The following is a 6,074-nucleotide window of genomic DNA, read 5'->3' on the forward strand; positions in this document are numbered from 1 at the left end:
AAAAATAACCACATGCTATATAATTAGGGTACAGTGATTATAAGAGGGTGGATCTTTGCATGACACTGACCAGAATGTGAGCCATGGCTCTGACACAAGCTCTGGGTTTTGAACAAGTCATCAGACTTCTTTGATTGTGATTTGCTCATCTGTAAAATGCGGGTATTAGTATTTACCTCCTAGATGTATCGTGAAGATTAGGAAAATAATGCATGTAAGCCCTTGGTCTCTGAAATGTAGCAAGACCTCAAACATCAGTAGCTTTTATTATTATGCTCTGTCATCAATTTCAGCATTTTACTGTCTTTATAAAGCAGTGGTAAGGACATTTTGACCTCTTTCTGAGTCTTGACAGAGCTTTTAAAACATCTATCTTATGTTCATCTAACATTTTTGAAAATGCACATGAAATTTTTTTTTGTTCTTTTTATCTGTGTACTACATTCCCTGCTCACTAGGGGAAATTAAGCCCTTTTCTTCTCTTTAGCTTCTACTCCCTGAAGTTCTTGAGCTATTCTATAGTCAATGTATAGAGCACGAAGGTGGTTTGATAAGTGAATTCTTACACATTTTTGAAATTACTGCCTCTCTGCGTGGCTCTCTCCTGTTGAACTGTCCCCTCCAGCCAGGCCACATTCCCGTCAGCTGGCCGCACACAAATTGCTTTTCCACCTCTTTGCCCTCTCCTGCCTGGAATGCCTCTTGTGCCAGCTTCTGCCACTCTGCCTACCCTTTCTCGCTCATACAAATTTGTCATTTTAGGGCTGCTGTTTATTTCAAGGCTTATTTCAGATACTGAGAGGAACTGAACAAAATACCATTGCTTCTCTTGTTCTGAGCAATTCTTTAGGTATGAAAGGGAGACATAAAAAGCCAACCACAGACGATCAGCTGTCATACGCTTCTCAGAGAGAAGAGGCACATCAAATATACGCATCAACACTCAAAACACAGGAGCTCGGGTTCAGGGAGGGACACATTTTTCAAACCTCAGTGAATACACACTTAAGATTTACGCAAATTATAATTTGAAAATTTTACATCAAAAGAAAAGGGTGTAAACACACAGCATGACCTCAGCTATAAGATGCGTCGTGACGTTCTTAGAGGGATGGGTACTGGCATCTGCCACTTGCTCTGAATGGCATCAAAGATGGATTAATGAAGAGATAAATGGAAAGATGTGGGAAAGAACGAGTATTCTACTATCCGAACACTTTCATCTAGAAGATGGGCTGCACCATAAAGTTACTCTAATGTAGCTGTGTGTCTAATACCTTTCCTTAAAAATATTGTTAATGATTTTTTTTATTTATTTTAGATTTTTATTTTTCCCTTATAGCTTGTTTACAGTGTTCTGCCAATTTTCTACTGTACAGCAAGGTGACCCAGCCACACATACACACATGCATTCTTTTTGCCACATTATCCTCCCTTTTTAATCATTTTTAAAAGGCAGAAACTCTGCCAATAGAAACAGATACTCATGATTCTGTCTCTACCCAGGACAGAACATAATATTTCAAGAATAGTTTGTACTCTTCTCTTCCAAGCATAAAAAACAATTTATATGATCTGAACAATCATTATACCTTCAGAAACAATGGCATTATTGTCAAAACTAGGTCATACAAAATTTATAATCACTAACAACCCTCGGGCATTTTTTTTTCCACGCCAGCTGTTGCCAAGTCACATCTTTCTCAGCTCTTCTCCTCCTCCTGGTTTCAAAGCTAAATTTCTTGCAACTATGATGTGGTGTGTCAGGGATTAGGTTTAAGAGAAGGGGACTTGACTGAGGACTTTTCTGTGCCAAAGTAAAGGTTTCTTGAAATGGACACACACACACACACACACACACACACAACAGAGACAAATGAGAAGAACAAGAGAGAGAGAGATAAAAGGCCAGAGAGAATAGTAACTAAGTAAAGACTGAAATAATCCACTACAAATAAAGTTAACCAATCCATTTACTATTTCTCATGTTCACTGTGACAAGCACACACACACCATCACATTTAAGTTTAGCAAAATAGCTGTGAAGTTGTTGCCCCATTGTATAAAAGAGAAGCCTGAGAGAGAAATGTACAAATCACGGGGCCATGATCCTAGAGTCAGTGAATTTTAGAATCTGGACTCACGATGGTTGCGTCAACCCCATGTTTCTAAACTACATTTCATACAATCATGGTAATTTGACATGGATATAATCAGAAATAGAAGTATTCATAATTCAACAAAGGCTTAAGCAAATATGCAAAGAGGGTGACATGCATCTACCATGATGTCTAATATGTGAACAATTACATTAATTTTGTGATGAGGCTACAGCTCAAGCCTGAGGAGGCCTGTTTCAAAGCGGTTATGAATCTCGAAACAGGCATTTAGTCAAGCGTTCCCTGTCTCTAACTTTCCTTTTTGTCTTTCCCAGAGCAGGTGTCTGTGACTTTACAGAATTTTGGTTCATTACAGTTCTGCAGTCTCACTTAAGGGAAAATAAACTGAACAGATTTTTCCTTCTTTAGTTTGAAAAGATTTCGACCTACCATAATAAGGAAAAGCTACCCTTGTTATCTCACTAAAGCTACCCATTAGATGTGATAACATTTGTATACTAAGGGAAGGCACATAATAAAGGACAATTTCATAAATTTTGGTATATCGTGTTTCCATTTTCATTGTCTCAAGTCCCCCCCCCCTTCTGATCTCTCCTTTGACTCACTGGTTTTTGGGGAATGTGTTGTTTAATTTCCAAATACTTGTGAGTTTTTCAGTTTTCCTCTGATTGATTTCTAGTCCAATAGTATTGTTATTGGAAAAATATAATAGGATTTCAATTTTTTTTATGTCTGTTAAGACTTGTTGTGTGGACTAATGTATGATCTATGCTGCAAAATGTTCTCTATGCACTTGTCAAGAATGTGCATTCTGCAGCTGTTGGATGGAATGATCTGTTTAATCTGGTCCATCTCTTAGGTCCATCTGGTCTACAGTGTAGTTCAAATCAAATTTTACCTTATTGATTTTGTCTGGATGGTATTTTGTTGAAAGTAGATGCTGAAATCCTCTATCATTATTGTATTGCTCTCCACTTCCCAGTACAGTTTTGTTAACATTTGCTTTATCTATTCAGATGCTCCAATGTTAGGCGCATATGTATTTACAATTGTTATATCTTCTTGATGAATTGACCCTTTCATTATTAAATAATGACCTTCTTTATCTCTTATTAAAATCCTGATGAAGGAACTGAAGAAGACACAAATATGTGGAAAGATAGCCTGTGGTCATGGACTGGAAGAATTAATTTGGTAAAATGTCCACACTACTCAGATTGTTCTACAGATTCGATGCAATCCCTACACAAAATTCCAATGACATTTTCCAAAGAAATAGAAAAGGAAATCCTAAAATTCATATGGAACCACAAAAGACCCTGAGTAATTAAAGCAATCTTGAGAAAGAACAAAGCTAGAGACACTATACTACATGATTTCAAATTTTATTACAAAGGTGTATTAATCAAAGAAATATGGTAAAAAGAAAATGGACAAATATAAACCAATGGAACAGAATAGAGAACCCAGAAATAAATTCATACGCATATGGTCAACTAATCTTCAACAAAGGCACCAAGAATACACAATGGTAGTTAGTCTTGCTAATAAATCGTATTGGGAAAACTAGATATCATAGGCAAAAGAATGAAATTAGACACTTATCTAACACGGCACACAAAATCAAATTGACACAGACTAAACACTTAAAGTTAAAACCTGAAGGGAGTTCCTGCTGTGACGTTGGTTAAGAACCCAGCACCGTGTCCATGAGGATGAAGATTCAATCCCTGGCTTTGCTCAGTGGGTTAAGGATCTGGATGTTGCCACAAGCTGCAGTGTAGGTCACACATGAGGCTCTGATCTGGTGGTGTTGTGGCTGTGGTGTAGCCTGACAGTTGCAGCTTTGATTCAATCCCTAGCCCAAGAACGTCTATGTGCCACAGATGTGGCTATGAAATAATAATAATAATAATAATAATAATAATAATAATAATAATAGTAATAATAGGACCTGAAGTTTTAAAACTCCTAGAAAAAAAGTTAGAGAAAAATCTCCTTGACATTGGCCTTGACAATGATATTATGGCTATGACACCATAAGCACAAGCAACAAGAGCAAAACTAAACAAGAGGGATTACATCACACTTAAAAAAAAAAAAAAGATTAACAAAATGAAAAGGCAATCTGCAGAATAGGAAAAAAATGTTTATAAACCATGTATCTGATAAGGTTAATATCTGAAATATATAAGGAAGGCATATAACTTCAAAAAATGATTAAATAATGAGTAGAGGAACTGAACACTTCCAAATAAAACACACAAATGACCAACAAGTTCAAGAACATCTGCTCAACATCACTATCTTAAAAATGCAAATCAAAACCACAACAAGCTATGCCTCACACCTTTAGAATGGCTCCTATCAAAAATTCAAAAGGGAACAAGTGTTGGCAAAGATGCAGAAAAAAGAGAACTCCATACACTGTTGGTGGGATTATAAACTGATATATCCATTGTGGAAAACAGCATGGAAATTCCTCAAAAAACTAGGAACAGAACCACCATGTGGTTCAGCCACACCACGTCTAGATATATAACCTAAAAAAATGAATTCGGATCTCAAGATATTTCTGTGCTCGCATGTTCTTTGCAGCGTTATTCCCAACAGCCAAGATATGGAAACAGTCTAAGTGGCCAATGACAGATGAATAAAGAAATTTTGATGTGTACTGTTAAAAGACAAACTGAGGCCAATCAAAATTTTAAAAGAGTGTATTTGAGCAAACACCCATTCACATCAGTCAGTCAAGCTGAAAGTGATTAGGAGTACGCTGCTGGCGAGCCAGGGGAGAGCCTTAAAAGGGAAGGTGGAAATAACGCCATTATTTGATTGGCTGTAGTTTAAGTGGTTGTCCCATTTGGGAGAGCCTAGCTGGCAGTTGATGATTAATTGTTCTTAAGTTTTGTTTTCTCATATTGATTTTCTCGTATTTGTTTTCTCATATTGTTTTCTCAGAGTGCATTGACTCTGGCTTGCTCTGAGTTTGCTAATTGCGTAGGCTACCAAGGCATTAGAGCTACCTCGGTCTAATGGCTTCCTCATTTAACAAGATACACAATTTCATATTGTTCATCCTGAAAAATAAAGAAGAAAATCCTGCCATTGGTGACAATAAGAATAACCCTAGAGAACATTATGCTAAGGATAACAGCCAGACACAGAAAGATAAATATCCCATGATCTCACATATGCGTGGACTCTGAGAAGGTTGAACTCATAGAACTAGAGAGGAAGACAGCTGCCTAGGGTTGGGTGGATGGGGAAATGGAGCCAGCTTTGAAGTGTGGGAGGAATCTGTGGTGGAGCTCTATTGTACCGTAAGATGGCTATACTAAGGACATAGTACTGAAAAGCACGTAAGAAAAAGGCATGTAAGCTCATCAGCTGAAAAACAGAGGCAGGAGTGGGAGAAGGGAACCACACAGCTCTCAAGTCAGAAGAACAATGGCCGTTACTCGAAGTATTTTATTTTTCATACAAATAACATGACTTAATAAATACCATCCTCCAGTTCCCATTACACAGAAAACGAGTTGCTCACCCAATAAAAGCTCATGCATTTTTTGGTAATACTCTCATTAGATGTGCAATGGTTTAAAGACAGTTTTATAGATTTAAGCAGACATCATTACATACTTTCTGAGTATTTAAGGAGGCACTTTGTCCTTCCCACAGCTGTCATCATATAGGTGAGTTCCTGGGACTTCCTGAAAACCTTCGTACTCTTTTATGTAAGTGAAACTGGAAGAATCTCAGGAACCTATCGCTGTGTACCATTCATTTCCACCACTCTCAAGGACCCAAGGCTTTTGTTCCCCAAATCCTAGAGTCTGGGAAGAGACTTGCTTCTACTTGCTATTATGCTCTTTACCTGCCTGGTTGGAAGGAAACTGTCATACCATACTGCCCAGGTGAGAAATAGAATACAGCAGAAACACCTTAAAAGGG

General features: G+C 37.6%; 1 long non-coding RNA gene across 2 annotated transcripts in view; it reads right to left on the bottom strand.

The window, feature by feature from the left end:
- LOC146405818 (uncharacterized) overlaps nucleotides 1–6,074 on the bottom strand; it is a 181,481-nt gene that overhangs the window by 147,354 nt on the left and 28,053 nt on the right. The gene's annotated exons all lie outside the window — the stretch shown is intronic.

This window comes from Sus scrofa, chromosome 2 (assembly GCF_054392235.1).
Source record: "Sus scrofa isolate SSC_HxYL_T2T_F1_AM1 chromosome 2, Sscrofa_HxYL_maternal_Yorkshire_Landrace_v2.0, whole genome shotgun sequence".
Classification (NCBI taxonomy): domain Eukaryota; kingdom Metazoa; phylum Chordata; class Mammalia; order Artiodactyla; family Suidae; genus Sus; species Sus scrofa.